Source organism: Coregonus lavaretus (genome assembly GCF_964263955.1).
Source record: "Coregonus lavaretus genome assembly, chromosome: 7".
NCBI lineage: Eukaryota > Metazoa > Chordata > Actinopteri > Salmoniformes > Salmonidae > Coregonus > Coregonus lavaretus.
The window spans coordinates 38,418,388-38,439,981 of NC_139994.1; positions in this window are offsets into that span (position 1 = coordinate 38,418,388).

A 21,594-nucleotide genomic window follows, 5' to 3' on the forward strand; every position below is an offset into this window, starting at 1 on the left:
TAAACTCCAGGTTACCGATATAACACCAATAATCATGTAAGGTTGTATACGTGAGACCTAATGTTTGCTCAAAAGTCACATTTATGAATAGTTCCAGGTGGTTGTATAGAGGAGGGAGAACCATTCCTGTTGTATGAGACTGTCAGGAATTATCAAGATTACATTGTGGGGATAAATCCCTCTGTAAAAGTATGAGATAATTCTGGGGGTCTAGTCAAGATTACATATACAGGAAGGGGTGATTCAAGGTGTTGTTGTGTGAAGCTATTTTGAATTACTTGTTAAATTGACTTGTTATATAGAAGAGGTGGCTAAGGGATTTTTAACAGTACCAACCATGGGGGGCAAATCCTCACAAGAGGTCCCAGAATTTACTGGGGACGAGAAATACTTGATGTAATTAAAATGGAATCCAGGGATAGAAGAAATCTCCATTATGTAACCAGGTGGAGGGAGAGGTATGGTTTTGAGGAACGTCTAGACGCAGATAAACTCGAATCCATGCTTAAACAGATACATAAGGTCTGTAAAGGAGAAAGAAGCAGTGAGAGAGAGAGAGAGTAGGAGGGGGCCAGTGCCCACTGATAGCCTTACCTAATCTCCTCCTCCTTGTTCGGGCAGGCTTCGGCGGTTGTCGTCCCCGGAGTACTAGCTGCCACCGTTCGATGTTTCATGTTTGTTTGGTTTTGTCTGTTTGTACACCTGTCCCTTGTTAGTGTTTGATTTGGTTGCCTATTTAGTTTTCGTGTGTGGGGGCAGGTGTTATGTGGTATTGTTCATTGTCAAGCTGTTGCTCTTTTGTATACTCTCGTGTTTGTTGTTTTTTCCAGAGAGTCCGCACTGTGTGCGCTTTATTCATTTTTACGCACGGTGTGTGTTGTGCGTAATTTTGTACTTTGCTTCCCGGTTGGGTTGGCTGTTCGCCTGTTTGGTGCTGCATTTTTGTTTACTAAAGTCTGTTGACGAACGCCCGTGTTTCCTGCGCTTGATTCCCTCACCGCATCCACACTCAACACCTGACAGAATACCACATCACACATGGAGTCAGCAGGAGCACCCGCGCCGACAGAAGTCATGGAGGACCGTCTTCGTGGACAGGAGGACCGGATTAACCAGATCGGTCACGCCTTGGATCGGGTGATGAACACTCTCCACCGATGGGAAAGCAGCGGGGTACCCACGCCCCCACCTACCGGACCATCCCCATCGGTCAGTCCTCCTGTCCACATTCCGGAACCCAGTGGGATTCGGCTCTCGCTCCCGAGGGCGTACGACGACTCCGCTGCCGGGTGTCAAGGGTTCCTGCTACAGGTGGAGCTCTACCTCGCCACCGTACACCCGGCGCCCTCGGGACACGAGAGCGTCTCCGCCCTCATCTCCTGTCTCACCGGCAAGGCGTTGGAGTGGGCCAACGCCGAATGGAGGAGAATGGACGCCGCTACCATCACTTATGCGGAGTTCTCCCGCCGCTTCCGGGCCGTGTTCGACCATCCACCAGAAGGGAAGGCGGCGGGGGAGCGTCTGTTCTTCCTCCGACAGGGGATGAGGAGCGCGCAAGATTTTGCCCTGGAGTTCCGGACTCTAGCGGCAGATGCAGGGTGGAATGAGCGGGCCCTCATAGACCATTTCCGTTGTAGCCTTCGGGAGGACGTCCAAAGAGAGTTGGCGTGCAGGGATACCATGTTGACGTTTGACCAACTAGTCGACATGGCCATTCGGTTGGACACCCTGCTCGCCACCCGTGGACGTCCCGGATGGGGGTCGCCCATTTCACCCTCCAGCACCTCCGAGCCGAGCCCTATGGAGCTCGGAGGTGCTGGCGCTAGAGAAAGGAGGAGTAGGAACCCGAGGGGGGCCGTCCCCTGCACCAACTGTGGCCGTGGAGGGCACACCGCGGCTAGGTGTTGGGGAGGGTCCCCCGGTGGAGGTGAAGGCAGGCCATGCATTGGGGAGTCCTCCCAGGTGAGTAGGCGCCCTACTTACCCAGAGCTTTCTGTCGTTCACATAACCTTGCCTGTTTGTTTTCCACAGGTAGCACCTCGTTCCCAGCATAAGGCGCTAGTCGATTCAGGCACAGCTGGGAACTTTGTAGATCGCCAGTTCTGTGTAGAATTAGGGATTCCTCTCCTACCCGTTGATAAGCCTTTCCCTGTACATGCCCTAGATAGCCGTCCGTTAGGATCTGGGTTGATTAGGGAGGTCACAGCGCCCCTTAAGATGGAGGCGCAGGGGGGTCATGAGGAGACAATTCAGCTCTATCTGATTGACTCTCCTGCGTATCCGGTGGTGCTGGGGCTTCCCTGGTTGATTACCCATGACCCTACTATATCGTGGCGAGAGAAAGCTCATAAAGGGTGGTCTGCTCAGTGTGAGAGGCTGTGTCTGGGTGTTTCCATAGGGGCGACCTCGGTGGAAAGTCCGAATCTAATGCCTGCACTGCATATTCCCCCCGAGTATGAGGATTTGACACTGGTGTTTAGTAAGACTAGGGCGGCGCAGCTGCCGCCTCATAGACAGGGGGATTGTGCGATAGATCTCCAGTTAGGAGCAGCCCTCCCGCGGAGCCATGTGTATCCCTTGTCTCAAGAGGAGAGGAAGGCGATGGAAACTTACATCGCCGAGTCTCTGAGACAGGGGTACATACGGGCCTCCACTTCACCTGCTTCCTCGAGCTTCTTTTTTGTGAAGAAAAAGATGGAGGTCTGCGCCCGTGTATTGATTACCGCGGTCTCAATCAGATTACGGTGAAGTACAGCTATCCACTTCCTCTGATTGCGACTATGACGGAATCATTACACGGTGCTCAGTTCTTCACAAAATTGGATCTCAGGAGCGCATATAACTTGGTGCGTATTAGAGAGGGCGATGAATGGAAGACAGCGTTTAGCACGACCTCCGGTCATTACGAGTATCTCGTCATGCCATATGGGTTAATGAATGCTCCCTCAGTCTTCCAATCCTTCGTCGATGAGATCTTCCGGGACATGCAGGGGCAGGGAGTAGTCGTGTACATAGACGATATTCTGGTGTACAGTTCTACCCGAGCAGAGCATGTAGCCCTGGTGCGCCGAGTGTTGAGGAGGCTGTTGGAGCATGACCTATATGTCAAGGCAGAGAAATGTCTGTTCTTTCAGAAGTCGGTCTCCTTTTTGGGTTATCAGTTGTCTGCGTCAGGGGTGAAGATGGAGGTTGACCGGGTGTCAGCTGTGCGTAATTGGCAAACCCCAACCACTGTGAAAGAGGTGCAACAGTTCTTGGGTTTTGCGAATTACTACCGGAGATTTATCCGGGGTTTTGGACAGGTGGCAGCTCCCATAACGTCTCTGTTGAAGGGGGGTCCGGTGCGCTTGCGGTGGTCCGCTGAGGCGGACAGGGCTTTTGGGAGACTGAAGGACCTGTTTACCTCGGCGCCGGTGTTGGCGCATCCGGATCCCGCTTTACCATTCCAGGTAGAGGTAGACGCGTCCGAGGCCGGTATTGGGGCCGTTCTCTCACAACGGTCTGGCACACCACCTAAACTCCGCCCCTGTGCCTTTTATTCTAAGAAGCTCAGTCCGGCGGAGCGGAATTATGACGTAGGGGACAGGGAGCTGTTAGCCGTGGTACAGGCCCTAAAGGTGTGGAGGCATTGGCTTGAGGGGGCTCAACACCCTTTCCTCATTTTGACTGACCACCGTAACCTGGAATACATCCGGGCAGCTAGGAGACTGAATCCTCGCCAGGCTCGCTGGACTATGTTTTTAGCCCGGTTTGTGTTTAAGATCACTTACATCCCTGGGTTCCAGAACGGGAAGGCAGATGCCCTGTCTCGGCGGTATGACACGGAGGAGAGGTCCGTTGAGCCCACTCCCATACTACCAAAGTCTTGTCTGGTTGCACCGGTGGTATGGGAGGTCGATGCAGAGATCGAGCGGGCGTTACGCACCGACCCAAGTCCTCCACAGTGTCCAGTGGGTCGGACGTACGTTCCGCTCGAGGTACGCGATCGCCTCATTTATTGGGCTCATACGTCCCTCTCCTCTGGACATCCAGGTATCGGCCGGACAGTTCACTGCCTTAGCACTAAGTACTGGTGGCCAACGTTAGCCAGGGATGTGAGGATTTATGTCTCCTCCTGTTCGGTGTGTGCCCAGTGTAAGGCGCCCAGACATTTGCCCAGGGGTAAGCTACAACCCCTGCCCGTTCCACAACGACCCTGGTCCCACCTCTCGGTGGATTTTGTTACCGACCTTCCCCCCTCGCAGGGGAATACTACCATCCTGGTCGTTGTGGATCGGTTCTCGAAGGCCTGTCGTCTCCTTCCCATGCCGGGTCTCCCTACTGCCCTACAGACCGCTGAGGCTCTGTTCACCCATGTCTTCCGGCATTACGGGGTACCCGAGGATATAGTGTCTGATCGAGGCCCCCAGTTCACCTCCAGAGTGTGGAGAGCGTTTATGGAACGGTTGGGGGTTTCGGTGAGCCTTACCTCGGGTTACCACCCGGAGAGTAATGGGCAGGTTGAACGTGTCAACTAGGATGTGGGTAGGTTTCTGAGGTCTTATTGCCAGGGCCGGCCGGAGGAGTGGGCGAGATACGTTCCATGGGCCGAGATGGCACAGAACTCTCTCCGCCACTCCTCCACCCAACTAACCCCTTTCCAGTGTGTGTTAGGGTACCAGCCGGTTCTGGCACCTTGGCACGAGAGCCAGATCGAGGCCCCTGCGGTGGATGAGTGGGTGCGGTGCTCGGAGGAGACATGGAACGCTGCCCACGTTCATCTGCAGCGGGCCATCCGTCGGCATAAGACGAGCGCCGATCTCCACCGCAGTGAGGGGCCTGTGTACGCACCTGGAGATCGAGTCTGGCTCTCGACCAGGAACCTGCCCCTTCGCCTGCCCTGCCGGAAGCTGGGTCGGCGGTTTGTGGGGCCATTCAAAGTCCTGAGGAGGTTGAACGAGGTGTGTTACAGGTTAGAACTGCCTATTGATTACAGGAATATTAACCCCTCGTTCCATGTGTCTCTCCATGTGGTAGCTGGTCCACTCCAGGACTATGAGATAGAAGAGACTCCTCCGCCCCCGTTGGACATCGAGGGGGCTCCGGCGTACACTGTGAGGTCCATCCTTGATTCGAGACGCCGGATGGGGGGTCTCCAATATCTCGTGGAGTGGGAGGGGTACGGCCCGGAGGAGCGGTGCTGGGTGCCGAGGAGGGACATATTAGACCTGTCCCTGCTGACCGAGTTCCATCGGGGTCATCCTACGCGCCCTGCTCCGCATCGTCCTGGTCGTCCCCGAGGCCGGGATCGGCGCACGGCTGGAGCCGCGCGTCAAGGGGGGGATACTGTCACGGTTTTGGGCCGAGGCTGCTCCTCCTCCTTGTTCGGGCAGGCTTCGGCGGTCGTCGTCCCCGGAGTACTAGCTGCCACCGTTCGATGTTTCATGTTTGTTTGGTTTTGTCTGTTTGTACACCTGTCCCTTGTTAGTGTTTGATTTGGTTGCCTATTTAGTTTTCGTGTGTGGGGGCAGGTGTTATGTGGTATTGTTCATTGTCAAGCTGTTGCTCTGTTGTATACTCTCGTGTTTGTTGTTTTTTCCCGAGAGTCCGCACTGTGTGCGCTTTATTCATTTTTACGCACGGTGTGTGTTGTGCGTAATTTTGTACTTTGCTTCCCGGTTGGGTTGGCTGTTCGCCTGTTTGGTGCTGCATTTTTGTTTACTAAAGTCTGTTGACGAACGCCCGTGTTTCCTGCGCTTGATTCCCTCACCGCATCCACACTCAACACCTGACAGAGAGAGAGAGTAGGAGGGGGCCAGTACCCACTGATAGCCTTACCTAATCTATTGGCGGGGAATGAAAGGGGCCCCAGCAACCTTAGATGTATACAGTAATAATAATAATATGCCATTTAGCAGACAGGCCATGAACACAGAGGACATGGCCAGAGCGGTAGAACGAATGACCCACCCCAAAACAGGAATAGTAAGGTTTGGGCTGCCGTTAGAGGGCAGTGGGTTTCAGGGGATGCCCAGAGGACACTTTTGCCATGGGCCGATCACGGAGAGTATGTTGGGAAAATAACTGAATTGTGTAATAGCCTCAGAGAGACATGCAATCCATCATGAGCAGAATAACAGACAGGACAGAGCCAAGAAAGAAGAGGAAGATGCAGAGTAACTAATTGCCACTCTGGGAGAGATGGCGGGTAGAACTAGAAACTTAGGAGAGAGAGGAGATAAGGCAGGAAAGAGTGAAGGCCACGGGGGGGGGGGGGGAATAGGGGCTTTAACTGTAACAAGGGAGGGCACTTCACCAAAGAATGTGAGGCCCCGTGTAAATACTGTGGCAAGATAGGCCATAACTTTTCCCACTGCAAACATAAAGGAGAGGGCAAGAAGGGAAACCGGGGAGAGAAAAGAGAGAAGCCTAACAGACGTCCATCCCCCAGCTTTGAGCGTGAGTGAGAAAGAGTAGACTCTAGTGAGGGGAAGACTAAGGAACCATTTTGATCCAAATTGTGAGGTGTTTGAATTGGCTACTATTGACTTAGCACTTCAACAGGAACATAAACCTTATTTGACATTGACAGATAACTGTAACAAGAGAGGGCACTTCGCCAAAGAATGTGAGGCCCCGTGTAAATACTGTGGCAAGATAGGCCATAACTTTTCCCGCTGCAAACATAAAGGAGAGGGCAAGAAGGGAAACCGGGGAGAGAAAAGAGAGAAGCCTAACAGACGTCCATCCCCCAGCTTTGAGCGTGAGTGTCACACCCTGGCTCTGGGACTCTATATGTTGAGCCAGGGTGTGTTCATTCTATGTGTTCTGTTTCTTTGTTTGGGTGTTCTAGGTTGTCTGTTTCTATGTTTGCCTGTGTGACTCCCAATCAGAGGCAACGAGTGTCAGCTGTCGGCTGGTTGTCTCTGATTGGGAGCCATATTTAACTGTCTGTGTTTCACTTTGTGTTTGTGGGTTTTTGTTCCGTGTCGGTATTTGTTTACCGTGGACTTCACGAGTCGTGTTTTGTTTGGTATACTTGAACTAATTAAAGTCATGTTTGTTTCACACGCTGCGCCTTGGTCTACTCACTCCTACGACGATCGTGACAGTGAGTGAGAAAGAGTAGACCCTAGTGAGGGGAAGACTAAGGAACCCTTTTGATCCAAATTGTGAGGTGTTTGAATTGGCTACTATTGACTTAGCACTTCAACAGGAACAGAAACCTTATTTGACATTGACAGTAATGGGTAAGAAAATTGTATTCCTTTGTGATACGGGAGCCTGCAGGACAGCAATCTGTGCAACAGACAAGCCAGATGGAGTAAGGATTGATGGGGAGAAAATCATAGTGCGATCTGCCTCTGGTCATCAATTTATTGAAAGGTTATGAGCCCCAATAACCCTAAAACATGACCAATCAGGATGAGAGGCAACCATTCCCATCCTGATATCTAAGCTGTGTCCGGTAAATTTACTAGGACGTGATGTAGTGACTAAATTGAATGTGGCCGTCATTTCCACTGAGAGGGGACTGAAAGTACACATAGTCAGAGACAATATGGTGGTCTGTGGGGAAGGGGAGCCATGTTATTGGTATAGGCAAGATTTGTTAAGGGGGGGAATAACTGATATTCCCCGAACCTTGATGGAACTTGCTGGTGATGTAGTACCAGGCCCCACTAAAATGTCCCCCGATGACCTACACTGTACTCTCTGGTATAACAAACACCCAGGTCCAGATGCAATCTATGAGGAAGCATTATTTAAAACCACAGAAAGGACTATAGCCTTGAAATGGTTTCACTATGACAACACCCACGCAGCAGTGGAGTTGGAACTAGGGCCCCAAAGTTCAGGGAAAGATGGAGCCTACATGTGTCCCTAGCAAAGGAGCCAGCAGAGGACTGGAAAGACATGGGCCAGTGGGTATCCAAGGGTAAGAGGATCACTGATTGGGTCAATATTGTGAGTGGCGATCAACACAGCCCATCCACAGATAGTACATTTAGATGAGAATAGCAGATGCTGAGGAGAGGAATACCTGTTGACAGAACAACAGGAGTCAGACTTAAAAGAAGTTCCAGAGCATTTGTGGTCCTGGGGTCCAGCAGACGTAGGATTAATAAAAGGGGTAATTCCAGTACAGGTGATACCCAAATCTAATCATAGGCCATATCAGAAGCAATACCCTATGAAACCAGAAGCAATAAAAGGTTTGCAGTTTACCAAGAGCAGATTGGGAGGGACCTTGAGGGAGGGCCAATTCCCGGGGAGATAGTGAGGCCAGAAACAAAGGTGCAGTGTCCTGGAAATCACAGTCTGTTTTGTTTTTTTTCAGTTCTGCTGGGAGTACATTTGATGATGGGGTTTTGTGTTGAATTAGAGACAGTGAGACTATTAGTCAATACCTAGGAGAGAAGAGAGGTTACGGTAGCAAAGATAGACAAGAAGGAAATGGTAATAGCGGAGACAGGAGTCAGTGGAAGTGTTACAATTGTGACAAAACAGGACATTTTGCTAGAGAATGTGAGGAACCGTGTAGTTACTGTGCAAGGAAAGGGCACCAGTTAAGAAACTGTAGGCAGAAGGGGAAGAGAGAAATCAGGAGTCCTCATGACCTGGCTGTTTGGTTGTTGTTTTTTAATTGGGGTTTTCAAATAAAAAACAACACACCTAGTATGATGTTTATAAAGCCTTGTTGTTTCAATTTTTGGGGGTTTTCAGCAGGTCAAGGGTGATAGGTCTTGGAGGAGCACGCACAGTGAATTTTATGTAGTTTTCGGTTTTGACTGAGTTTGGGGTATATATGATTTCTTATGAGAATGAATGTCATGAGGACTTAATGAACACTTGGGATAATTAACATTTATTAAATATTTAGAATAATGGTAATGTTTGGTATACTATGGGATGGAATTTCAATTGCCTCTGAACTCTGTTTTAACTTTCTGGTGTTAATTAATCATCCACACTGGTAAATTCTAAAGGCATGAGAGGAGGACTTTAAGATAGTTTATTTTACCAATAAATAAAAATAAGGGATGGCAATTGGATGATAAATTACCAATATTACCTAAGTGATTGTTTAGGTAGGTGGTAATATTGACACATGGGCAGTGACATGTGTCAAAAGGAGGGATGGATGGTAGAACAGATTAGACAACACTTTGTTCCACATGGGATTACTAATTATAAAAATAAAATAAAATAACAAAAAAAAACGTTTGTTCAAGATGTGTTATCTGTGCTCAAAATAATCACCAGGGCAGACAAAGGGCACCTCAGGGTGAGTATCCTCCGGCTAAGTACCCTTTCCAGCAATTGGAAATGGATTTTATAGAGTTATCACGGAGTGAAGGAAAGAAATTTAGAGTAACCCCAGATAAAGATGGGTTATCCCCCTTTGAGAAAGTGTTTGGAAGACCTTACAGAATGCCACAGTTGGCAGGACCAGACAGGCAGACATAGAACTAGAGAGCACCCTAGCAGAACACGTGAGAAGATAATTTATTAACCACACCCGTATGTCAGAGGTTTTGTGCCCCACAGGTGAACTAAAGTAGTAGTTAACCTAACACAAGTTGATAAAATAATACCTGAGCACAGTCTACGAAGGCATAGGAGACAGCTAGACGTAGGGAAAGGGGAAGTACTAGGGACTTTAGGGAAGGACATCACCATATGTATGTCACCATGTACATCCTGGGACTATGTAGTTGCTCATACCAAGCGGGGGGGGGATATGCCAATCTCCATACACAGTTTAGGGACAGGTGTAGTATTGTGAAAGTAGGGAATTACCAGAAATGGCAGTGCAACCCATATAAGGGTAGGTACTGTCTGAAAGTCTAAATTACGCTAAAACAGGTTACAGACCTGAACAAGTGAGATATCCTCTTCAACTGGGGCACCCTATAGAGTAAACCTCTCTGAGGGAGGTAGTGAGACCGGGGCTAGAAGATAGTGCAAACTATAGACCTGAAGAAAGTAGGACAGGTGGAGACGGGGTGTAGAAATCTTGACCTGTGGTTGGAATGGATTTAGTATACGGCAAGAACTATGTCTAAAGAGGACTGTTATGCCTGTGGGACAGCCAAACCAAGGTTAACAACTACTCCGTTCCCCTTGACAGGCTTTGACTCTCTGTCAGGTTTATCCTCCATGCAAGCCACCTGGGAATGTGGTGAAAGAGTCTTGTAGTAACTTGCACTATCTGTATCCCCCGATAACAAAGTCATCCCGACCTAGGTTGCCTCCGTTTGAAGTCTCAGGGGATTATAATTGTTTTTCTTGGACTAATAAGATAGGATACAGGGTAGGACATCTTAGCTCCTGCTCCCACACAGAGAATATCACAACTAAAGAGACCATGACTAATCTCTCCTCATTGTTGCAGCCAGAGGATTTTAGGAACCAAAACCAGGCCCGTGCTGACATCTGATGGTTGTATGGTGATAACAGATTGTGAACTCGCCTACATACGCAAACAATCAAACGTGTCAGAGACTGGTGAGTTGTCACGTAGAAAGTGGGACCTCCTCCCGGGATCCTTTGATGAAAGTATATATATTGATGGGATAGGAGTACCTCGAGGGGTTCCAGAAGAATTCAAAGCTAGGAATCAGATCGCAGCTGGGTTTGAATCAAGTATTTTCTGGTGGTCAACAATTAATAAAAGTGTAGATTGGATGAATTATATTTATTATAACCAGCGAAGATTTATAAACCACACTCGTGATGCAATAAAGGGATTAGCTGAGCAGACAGCGGCAACTAGCTTAATGACATGGCAGAATAGAATAGCTTTAGATATGCTTTTGGCTGAGCGGGACGGGGTTTGTGTTCTGTTTGGATATATGTGCTGTACTTTCATCCTCAAACAATACAGCACCGGACGGGTCCGTGACCAAAGCGCTTCAGGGACTCACCACGCTGACGAACGAACTGGCTGAGAACTCTGGTATTGATAGCTCCCTAAACGGTTGGTTTAATAACATATTTGGTAAATGGAAAACTATTGTTGTAACTATTCTGGGTGAAGTTATAGCTTCTATGGGTATACTTGTTCTTTGTGGATGTTGTCTTATTCTCTGTGTCTGAGGGTTGGTGAGAAAGGAGATGGAGAAGGTGGTTTCCCAAAAGATGGTGAGATACGGTCCAATCCCAGACTCCGACCTAAGGAATGAAGGATATGACCTACCAGGCTTGGTGGAGGACGACGACGATCCAGATAGTTTGAGACTGGATGTTTTCCTAGAACTATAAATCTCTAGTTTAAAAGTTATTGTAATGATATTTTGTGTATTAAAGTCTCGTTTTAAGTATGATGTACTAGTTACCATTGCTAAAAAGTAACGTTACGCTTTTAATCATGGGGTAACACTGATGAACCTGTAATGTTTTTATATGCAAACCAACTTATATACTTCAATGAGTGTGATTCATTTCTATAACAACATATATTTTGTATGTGTGTAATATTTAGTCAAAGGGTGGAATTGATAGATTAATTATTAATGACTAATTATTACACCCTGAAACTGTGTATAATGTGTTAGAAATGTGTGAGTGTAGGACCAGTAAAGGCTATGGCATTGAGCCACTATTTAGCAATGTGAGTAAGAGTTAGGCCAGACAACAAAGACAACTGAGAAACTAAGATAAAGAGGCCTCCCAATTTAGGGAGGGGAGAAACTGTTATGAAAACATGGTGCAGAATATTGTGAGAACGGCAATAACTGAGTAAAGCAGGGAGTAGGATATGTGTGTATGCATGTGTGTATATGTGTGTGTGTGAACTGAAGGTCAGTAGAGCAGTTTTAGAGTGGAAAACTACAGCCCGCCTACAGAGGGGAGGTTTTTCTTTTTGTATGACGTATGAGTATAAAAGATGGACTCTGAAATTGTGTTGGCAGATTTCTCAATGAATAAATATCTCTGACTATGCAGACCGGGACTCTGGCCGTTCCTTAAATCCCAAAAGACTTACAACCTTTTGGGAGACGCACAGAGAAACCGAAATAGTTTGTTAAATAATTCACATAACAGTTACACTTTTGCAAAACTACTCGGTTAAAAATAAGAGCATGAATGACAGTAAAGGTATGACTTGAATTATATGTGTAGTAGTGTGATGTTGTTCCCCTAGATTATGCACCAAATTGCACACAAGGACAGTTCAAGTAGGCCAGGTTAAGAGGGGATGTTAATAAGTTAATAATAATAATAATAATAATTCAATGTGGTTTCTTTATTTAATTACAGCTGCATAGCTAATGTTATTTTTTGGCGTACAAACATTTTTATGTATCTATATTGTAAATACACCTAATTGTAAAAGTTTTGTATATTTTGGTTCGGTCCATCGCGGGTTATCTGTATTTATGTACCCTCTTATTGTTCTCTTTTGCCTGACCTTCAACTAGCAAGGTATGTTGTCCTTGGCGTCGTAATTTGTTAATATAAAACTGTGGTAAAGTTACACAAAGTGCTGTTACGCAACTATAGGTTTTGTTACAATGTGGACAATATAAAGATTTATGTTAACAACTTTCACCGAGCTCGCTAATTAGGGTACCTATTGTAACTCGGGAGTATTTGGGGCAGTGTTTGAGTGAGTTTCTATGTGCTCACGCAGGTGCCCGAGAGCTGTGGCTGCACCAAGGGCTAACATATTGTGTGTTGTCTCTTCGTGTGCAGGTATGTCTTTTATTTTGACAGAATTATGTTGTATATCATTTTACTTTTATTGTATAGTTGTGTTGTTAGGCAATGAATGTGTGTATGCAGCACCTGTTCTCTTTTGCCTGACCTTCAACTAGCAAGGTGCCCGAGAGCTGTGGCTGCACCAAGGGCTAACATCTTTTTTTTGTCTCTTCGTGTGCAGGTCGAATAAAAATTATCCAACCATCAGAATTCCAGTTGTGGCAGTGTCCTAATTAAAAGTACACAATGCAGAACGAACCACACTACATATGCATTATGATGTATTAAACAACATCGCTCTGCGTGGGAACTTTTGGTGGGGGGGAAGTAGCCTTTATAAGTCTCCATGGTGGGTAAAGACCATCACTTCATTGTCTTGTTGGGAAAAGTAATAATTCGTGACAGAACACATTGTATTAGTCTAAGAGTTGTTTTTCATTTTATTTCTCACATTAAACAGACATTTGAGAAGGATTTGAGAAGCGAATTGCTTGCAGTTGTACCTATGACGCACAGACACACTAAAGCTGTACAGTGTAGTTAGAAAAGTCAGTTTACATTATTTGCAGATGTGTTCCCTTTTATTTACAAATCGAAAAATGTAACATTTGAAATGAATGTGGCAGAACAGTTAAGCCAAGAGTTCCTGTGGGAGTCTTCTCCTTCAGTCTTTTTGCCTCCTATGCCTCGTTTCCCATTAGATGGGATTTTCCCAATGCCAACTTCACCTGAGACAGCCGCTATCCAGTGTCATGTGTTGCTGAATTACAGATCTCGCTATCCCAATGTCGCTGCTGTCCGTGGTAATGAAATATCCAATCTCGGCTATTTGCATACATAGGACCATCCACACTTGACACCACACACACAAGTTAATGCTAATTTCTCACACACTTTTGAGCATTGCACAACCTGCAGCAAGACACTGAAACAGCACTTAATTTCAAGTTTGTTTGTTTCTGAATAAAGATGCGAAGAATGAAATCAATGTGTGGAAGGAGATTGGACAATGTATAAGCATTCCCTATAGCTGTATTTGACTGGAGCATGATCAGATTGCTTTGTTTCAGCCAGAATGGAAATTTGGTCTGAGAAACTATGCCCATTATAGCATGACTATTTCAGACAGAATTCACTTAATATTGTCTGTAAAAATATAAATAAGGCCATGTTTATATGACCCCCTTTCAAACATTCACTTATTGATCACTTTCTTGCAGATATACAGTGCATTCAGAAAGTATTCATACCCCTTAACTTATTCCACATGTTGTTTTCTTACAGCCTGAATTCAAAATGGATTAAATTATAATATTTTCTCTCACGCAGCTACACACAATACCCCATAATGACAAAGTGAAAACACGTTTTTGAAATTTTTGCAAATGTATTGGAAATGAAATACAGAAATATCTCATTTACATAAGTATTTACACCCCTGAGTCGATTAAAGCTTTGTCTTTCTGGGTAAGTCTCCAAGAGCTTTGCACAACTGGATTGTAAAATATATGCAATATACATTATATAGACAGCCATTTTTTTTTTGCCATTGGTTTTCAAGCCGAATTAAGTCAAAACTGTAACTAAGCCACTCAGAAACATTCAATGTCGTCTTGATAAGCAACTCCAGTGAATATTTGGCCTTGTGTTTTAGGTTATTGTCCTGCTGAAGAGGGAATTTGTCTCCCAGTGTCTGTTGGAAAGCAGACTGAACCAGGTTTTCCTCTAGGAATCTGCCTGTACTTAGCTCTATGCCGTTTATTTTTATCCTAAAAAAGTATCTAGTCCTTGCCAATGACATGCATACCCATAACATGATGCAGCCACCATCATGCTTGGTACTCAGTGATGTGTTGTGTTGGATTTGCCCCAAACATTACGCTTTGTATTCAGGGCATAAAGTTCATTTCTTTGCCACATTATTTGCAGTTTTACTTTAGTGCCTTATTGCAAACACAATGCATGTACAGGATTCCTTCTTTTACATTTACATTTTTGTCATTTAGCAGACGCTCTTATCAGGGGCGACTTACAGTTAGTGAGTGCATACTCTGTCAATTAGGTTAGTATTGTGGAGTAACTACAATGTTGATGATTCATCCTCAGTTTTCTCCTATCAAAGCATTAAACTTTCTAACTGTTTTAAAGTCACCATTGGCCTCATGGTGAAATCCCTGAGCGTTTTCGTTCCTCTCTGGCAGCTGAGTTAGGATGGACACCTGTATTTTTGTGGTGACTGGGTGTATTGATACACCATCCAAAGCGTAATTAATACCTTCACCATGCTCAAAGGAATATTCAATGTCTGCTTTATTTGTACCCATCTACCAAAAGGTGCCCTTCTTTGCGAGGCATTGGAAAACCTCCCTGGTCTTCATGGTTGAATCTATGTTTGAAATTCACTGCTCGACTGAGGGACCTAATAGATAATTGCATGTGTGGGGTACAGAGATTATGTAGTCGTTCAAAAATCACTATTATTGCACACATGGTGAGTCCATCTAACTGATTATGTGACTTATTAAGCACATTTTTACTCCTGAGCTTATTTACGCTTGCCATAACAAAGGGGTTGAAAACTAATTGATTAGATTACTAGATACTAGACTCTGTCAATAAGTTTTTGGAAGTGGCTCTGCATTTCTTGCATACATATCATATTTATTTAAGGATTATGAGGACTTTCTAAAAGGACAAAGCTGTTTCTGTGTGCTCCCTTGTCTCCACTGTCACCACATCCCTCGATGCGTGCAAACAGAGCATCTATATCAGGGATGGGCAACTCCAGTCCTCGGGACCTGATTGGTGTTACACTTTTTCCCCATCCCCAGCTAACACGTTTGACTCTAATAATCAAGTACTCATGGGTTTCAGTTTAGAATGCAATAAGTTAAATCATCTGTGTTTGCTAGGGATGGGGAAAAAGTGTGACACCCCTCCGACCCCCAAGGACTGGAATTGTCCATCCCTGATCTATATGGTAGGACCAGTACCAGACCTGAATGAATGTGTCTGTTATGAATATTCACGGAGACAGAATGATGTGGTTGATAGCAGAGACATCATGCCCAAAGGGGGCACAGGGTCACTTGCCCCCTCAGATTTGTGATGTTTAAATTTGTCTTGTTATATTTTCTCTGTCATACTACTAACCATGAAGTTGGCTTTAGCTAGCCCAGATAGGATCCCAATTTCCCAACCTAATAACTACACTGAACAAAAATATAAACGCAACATGTAAAGTGTTGGTCCCATGTTTCATGAGCTGTTTACATCCCTGTAAGCGAGCATTTCTCCTTTGCCAAGATAATCTATCCACCTGACAAATATGGCATATCAAGAAGCTGATTAAACAGCATGATAATTACACAGGTGCACCTTGTGCTGAGGACAATAAAATGCCACTCTAAAATGTGCAGTTTTGTCACACAACACAATGCACAGATGTTTCAAGTTTTGAGGCAGCGTGCAATTGGCTTACGGACTGCAGGAATGTCCACCAGAGCTGTTGCCAGATACGTTTATGTTAATTTCTCAACCATAAGCCAAGGCGGCTTTAGAGAATTTGGCAGTACTTCTAACTGGCCTCACGACTTCAGACCACTTGTAAAGCAGCGTATGGGAGAGCTGTTGGCTGATGTCAACGTTGTGAATGCTCCATGGTGGCAGTGGGGTTATGGTATGGGCAGGCATAAGCTACGGACAATGAACACAATTGCATTTTATCGATGACAATTTGAATGCACAGAGATACCGTGGGATAGTGTATGTGCACAAAGTGAGTTTGTAACATGTATTTCATTCTTGCTTGTTGTTCTTTATAGTTACTACCATTGCCTATTGTAAGTTGCCTCTCTGTGTTTACTGTGTTGTGTTATACTCCGCAGGTAGCATTATGCCATTAATACAGCCCTTCCTTTGTTAATAGCGTTGTTGCTCTACTTATGCTATCAGTTATTGTGCATATTCATTACCCCTGTTATCTGTCCATTACAGGACCACTATCATTCCACTACCTTTCCATGTCCATTTCATCCGTGTGTGTCAATAAAGTATCCTTGAATGTAACTCTGAGGTTGCCTTATTCCCCTCTTACCGGGGGAGGTGAAAGCGCAACCTGGTCTCAGAACATTTCGTATTATTCTGTATGTACAAAGCTGTGATCAAGGCAAAGGGTGGCTACTTTGAAGAATCTCAAATCTGAAATATATTTTCATATGTATTACACATTTTTGGTTACTACATGATGCCATATGTGTTATTTAATAGTTTTGATGTCTTCACTATTATTCTACAATGTAGAAAATACACAAAACACAGAGGAGGAGAAACTATCCAACACCCTGGGAGAGAGAACGAGTGACCTCAGTCGAACTCACAGCCAGAAAGATGGGTTAGATACAGGAGAGAAGGAGGTTACCCCGGATGCCATCACCCCTGCTCCTGTGAGCAAGGAATGAGAGGGGAAGCCTTCTAATCAGGCCAACGGGCAGGTGGAGCGAGAGGTCATAGTGATAGTGATTCACACCCAGAGAGAGACAGACAACCCATACAACCTCTTGGCTGAGATTAACCACACAGAGGTAGAGGCAGAGGGCCTTCAGGGCAAGCCAGTCAGCCTGCCTGCTCTGATCCTCAAGTCAATTGTATTTAAATTCATATTCATTAAAGATTTTTAGTCAAGACTTGAAAAGTGCCATTTATTTCAAATGATAATTATTCAGTGTCTGCAACCCTCAAGAATCAGGGTGAGTCTGGGTCACCCTTTAACTGGGCAAACACAACTTGCATATCGTCATAGACTAGGCCGAAAAGTTAATATTTTAACCTTGCTTAAATAAAACAATGCATTTTGAATAGTGAGCAATAGTTTTCTATGATGATTAAAGTTTTTTGGTCGCGCCCTCCACTTTTTTGTCAAATAATACATCTAAAAAAAATGTAATAAGTTAATTATTAAAAGCATTAAAATTGGGATTGGGATGTTTCCCACTTATTTATACAACCTACTCCACAAAGTTTAGAGAAATGTTCTGAAATTAATAAAGAATTAAACAGAAGAAAATCAGAATTGAAGGCAACTATAATGCAAAGAATTTAATGGTCTATGGTTCAATCCTGTTTCTGGTCTAATGAATAATTAATATTGTTTCTCATCTTCCTTGTGGCAAGCGCAGCAGCACACTGCCCTCCAAAGCCTGCAAAAAAAACGCCGGACTGCCCCTTTCCTCGCCCTGCATGGAACATCCAGGGTTACGTGTGGGGTGACGTCCAGGGTGACCACAGCAACATCATCTGGAAAGGGACAAAAGCGGGACAGAATGTAAATAAATGCAAACCGTAGGTTCTGAACACTGGCCAGTTGAAAGGGATCTTTTATTTCAGCTCATGAAACATGGGACCAACACTTTACATGTTATCATGATGAACGGCACCTGTCAGAGTGCTTTCTATAAGTCTTACTCACCTGCTTGGATGTCAGATGGCAGAGTGGCGTAGACGGCCACCATGAGAGGCTTTTCTTCAGGTGTGACGTCCACAACCTCCAAGAGTGAAGAAGCAGGGTATGCATCTGTGTTAGGGGTGAGGTCCAAAACCTCCAGCTGAGAACAAGCCGGATCTGCCTCTGTGTAAGGGGTGATGTCCACAACTTCCAAGTGGGAAGAGACGGTTTCTGCCTCTGTGTTAGGTGTGACGAACACAATCTCCAAGTGGGAAGAGACGGGTTCTGCCTCTTTGTTAGGGGTGATTCCCACAACCTCCAGGTGAGAAGAAGCCAGGTCTACCTCTGTATTAGGGGTGATGTCCACAACCTTACGGTGGGAAGAAGCCGGGTCTGCCTCTATGTTAGGGGTGATTTCCACAACCTCCAGCTGGGAATAAGCCGGGTCTGCCTCTGTGCAAGGGGTGATGTCCACAAGCTCCAGGTGGGAAGAAGCAGGATCTGCCTCTGTGTTTGGGGTGATGTCCACAACCTCTAGGTTGGAAGAAGCCGGGTCTGCATCTGTGTTAGGGGTGATGTCCACAAACTCCAGGTGGGAAGAAGCAGGATCTGCCTCTGTGTTAGGGGTGATGTCCACAAGCTCCAGGTGGGAAGAAGCCGGGTCTGCCTCTGTTTTAGGGGTGATGTCCACAACCTCTAGGTGGGAAGATGCTGGGTCTGCCTCTGAGTTATGGGTGATGTCAACAACCCTACGGTGGGAAGAAGCAGGGTCTGACTCTGTGATAGGGGACATGTCCACAAGCTCCAGGTGGGAAGAAGCAGGATCTGCCTCTGTGTTTGGGGGGATGTCCACAACCTCCTGATAGGAAGAAGCCACGTCTGCCTCTGTGTTAGTGATGATGTCCACAACCTCCGGGTGGGAAGAAGCTGGGTCTGCCTCTGTGTTATGGGGGATTTCCACAACCTCCAGGTGGGAAGAAGCCTGCTCTGCATCTGTGTTAGGGGTGACAATTAAAATCCTAATTGGCTCTACTACTACAAGGCACCAGGATGTCATGACAAAAGGCATCTGTCAGAGTGCTTTCTATGAGTGCTACTCACCTGCTTGGATATCAGCTGGAAGTGTGGCGGAGAAGGCCACCACTAGGACAGGGGGAACTCGCAGGGTGTCTGCAGTAGGCTGGAAGTAGCTTTTCACCTCGTCCGCCACAAAGGCACAGACAGAGCTCATAAAAAAAGGGGTCTTGAGGTCATCCAGGGAGAAGGACTGGCTGATTCTCCCGAGGATCGACCTCACAGAGTCAAAAGCAGCAGCCCGGGAGAAAGGGGTGTGAGGAGAAGAGGCCTTCAACATGCTGGAGAGCTTCTCCCCTACGGCCACCACCATACTCACAGCCATCCCGCTTAGGAGGATGGGGTGATCTGAATGGCCTTCCTCTGGCTGAAGCCACAGGGCCAGGAGGATCCTGGGCACCAGCTCCACCACCACCTGGGATGGGCTGAGCAGGTTGCTACAGGGTTTATTGGACAGCTTGTCCAGAATGCTCCTCACAGCTCTCTCCACGATGATGTGGACATTGGGGTCGCTGAAATCAACAAAAAGAAGCAGAGAAAGCTAAACGATGTGCAATGTTCACACAGAGAACACTGCCCTAGTTTTTTTCTGCATAGCTCCAGATGTGTAGATGAATGGAGCAAGCCGTATGCGGGGCAGTACATGGAACTCACATGTCAGCGCCAGCTGGAGAGGTGGGGTGCATAGAGCGGCAAGTGTGTAGCTTGCAGACAGCCTTGTGCTCCATGTCAATCATTTTTAGGCAGGTGTTTACTTCCCACGTCTGCCGAAGGAAACAGGAAGTCCCATTAGTGTAATTTCACAACAGATATATTCTGCTGTACTAACTAGTTGTTGAAAGGCTAGAAAGGAGCTCACTGACTGATAGTCTAAGTCTCTAACTCTCATTCTCTTACCAGCCGAGCGAGTTCGTTCCCCTCCTCCAGGGTTACCTTCCACACCCTTCAAATAAAACACAAATCATTTCAACTTTCCTGGCTTCCTATTTATCTGTTGTTTATTTTACCCACACCTCCTGGAGTGCTGCTGGTGACAGAGAATGGCAGTGAAGGTGAGAGCTGACGTGGAACTCACCTCTCCCTAAGGGATTTTTTGCCCTGAGACACCAGCCAGTCGCTCATGTGCTCCATGGTGACATGGGGCGAGACCTGGCCTCGACTCTGGAGCAGCAGATAGTGGACCATGAGCTTCTTCTGCAAGATGAGGTAAGGTGTGAGACCGTGCCACTAAAGACCATATAATGTGCTTTCAGAAGGGCCTCTCGCAACATTTCACAACTGCTCATGTCTCACAATTTGCAAGTGATATTAAGAACTCTTATGACCATCTTCTCTAAACTGTTTTGAAATAAAACTCTTGTTTTGGGATTAAATCTATCTCTTTTTTTCTGTGGTTACTGTTTTTGTGGGATGAATCTTACCTGTTTATTGTAATATGCTTCCTCCCAGCAGGCCTGCAGTGTCTGAAAATAAAGGCTGCTTCTACAGAATTCCTTTGAAGATAATTAAAATAATTATGCTTTATTAGGTACATTATGCACAGGCATTTACAGTATGCCAAAAGGAATATCTCCTAAGATTACCTTAGTGGGACCATAAGTGAACTCAGGAATGCTCCCAACCCTATCCATGATCAGAGGGGGACAAAATGCAGCGCTATAAATATACGGGATGCTCTAGAGATAACAGGAATGACTTAAAGTCGCGAATGATCAATGCCTGTGGAGTCGTCCAATATGCTGCGCTGAGAATTGAGTTGTAGGCGATATTTGGATATGTTTTGCGCAATATACATGTTTACATTCTATTGCCATGGAGAAATTGAGTTTCTAGAACCTGTTTTCTTCTATGTCTTTATTTCGTGAAAGATTAAGCTCTTTATTTTGTCATAATGTGTATATGAGGACGTTGGAGCCCTTCCGTTATCCAGGTGCATGTTGCATAGACCTACTAATCCAACCTTGGCTTACAAGTTTAATTAAATAAGTATATATGCCTATACAAATCTTTTGACCACATCCATTTAAATCAATGATTGTCAATTGAAAATGTGGTTGTTGTGTTATCCTGTTGTGCGTGTCAGGGGTCCTCTTCAGACCCGGCCAGACCTCAGTCTTAAGGGGGGCATATGAAATGCATGGGAGGGCAGGGCACAATTATTATTAGCCTACAGTACATATATTTATAATAATCCTATACTCTATTTGCGCAACACCTAATCATCACATTAAACATAACCAAAAGCAATATGACCAGGTAGCCTATAGCCTACACCACATTACATAGAAGTAATGTTATGAATATCCATAAAACACTTGACTATACAACATATTAGATGTAACACCAGAAGCATCTCTCAAACATTGCATTTTAAAGCAGTCAACAGAGGG